Source organism: Terrapene carolina, unplaced genomic scaffold (assembly GCF_002925995.2).
Source record: "Terrapene carolina triunguis isolate 2854851 unplaced genomic scaffold, T_m_triunguis-2.0 Scaffold833, whole genome shotgun sequence".
In the NCBI taxonomy this organism is placed as follows: Eukaryota; Metazoa; Chordata; order Testudines; family Emydidae; genus Terrapene; species Terrapene triunguis.
In genome coordinates, this window is record NW_020665184.1 from 3,358,835 (window position 1) to 3,360,194 (window position 1,360).

A 1,360-nucleotide genomic window follows, 5' to 3' on the forward strand; every position below is an offset into this window, starting at 1 on the left:
TTGGTTGGAGGGGCTGCCCATGGCGCGGGGGGAATGGGGAACCTGTGGACAGGCCGCTTCCCCTCCCACTTTGATTCAGTGCTGACAGATGTTCTGGTTGCCATTGAAACCTAGCTCCCAGCCCCCCCATAGCTCCCAACCCCCCAGGCTGTTGCCAGTGTAAGAACCAGGCAACAGGCGCTGCTGCAGTGAGCTGGGGGGACAGGCTGGGCCCCAAATCCCCTCACATCAGGAGCCAGGGCTGGGCTGGCAGGGCCTGCGGGTCGGGAGTGAGGGGCACCGGCAGGGCTGTGGGGGGCAGGGTTGGGCTGGCAGGGGCCGGGGGTGGGGAGTGAGGGGCACCGGCAGGGCTGGGTGGGGGAAGCCCAGGGTTGGGCTGGCAGGGGCTGCGGGTCGAGAGTGAGGGGCACCGGCAGGGTTGGGCTGGCAGGGGCTGTGGGTCGGGAGTGAGGGGCACCGGCAGGGCTGGGTGGGGAAGCCCAGGGCTGGGCTGGCAGGGGCTGGGGGTCGGGAATGAGGGGCACCGAGGTGGGGGGCCCGTGTTAAGTTGCCCCTTTGGCCGCAGCGAGTGGCTCCGGGTTTCCCGTGGCTCCGGGCAGGGCAGGTTTTCCAGGCCCGGGGCCGGCAGAGCAGTTGGTCTGGTCTGGCCTGTCCTGTCTGGCGGCGCAGCGGGGAGCTCTCCCGGCTCCAGCCGACGGGGGGGAGGGGAGGCTGCGCTGCTGGGGCCGTGACCGGGCCGGCTGGGGCTGCTGGCTCCGAGTCCATCCTCTGCTTTCTCAGAACAGGACGTTTCAGACAGAGCATCGCTTCCTGTCGATGCCTCGGGGACCCGCTGGGCGAGGAGCGAGGCGGGGGAGGCGCAGCTGGGCCGACGGCCCCAGCGCCCGGGGCTCGGCGTGACCCCAGGCCCCCTCTGCTCCCGGAACGCTGCAGCACGGGCTGCCCAGTCGCGCCCTCTGCCCTAGGAAACGCCCCCGCCCGCCCTGGGGCGCTAGAGGAAAGGGGGCGTGGGCAGGGCTGGGGGCCCTAGCTGGAAGGAGGCCTCGGGGGGGCCTTTCAGGACTGGGGTGTTAACGAGGCCAGCCAGGCTCAGCCCCCCCCGTCTCTGGGCCCGTGGCGGCTCCAGCCAGGAATCGTGCGGCGCTCGGTGTTTTCCACGCCCCAGGAAAGCTCCGTGGAGCAGCTGGGGCAGGATCCGCGGCGCTGGCTCCACCCTCGCTCCCACTGGGGTGAAGCAGGAGTCAAGCCCCTGGGTCTCATGTCCCCCACCCCTCCCAGTCCATCAACGCCTGATTTACTCAGGACAGGGGCTGGGGTTGTGACCTGGAGGGAGGGACCCCGGAAGCTGCTGGCCAGGACC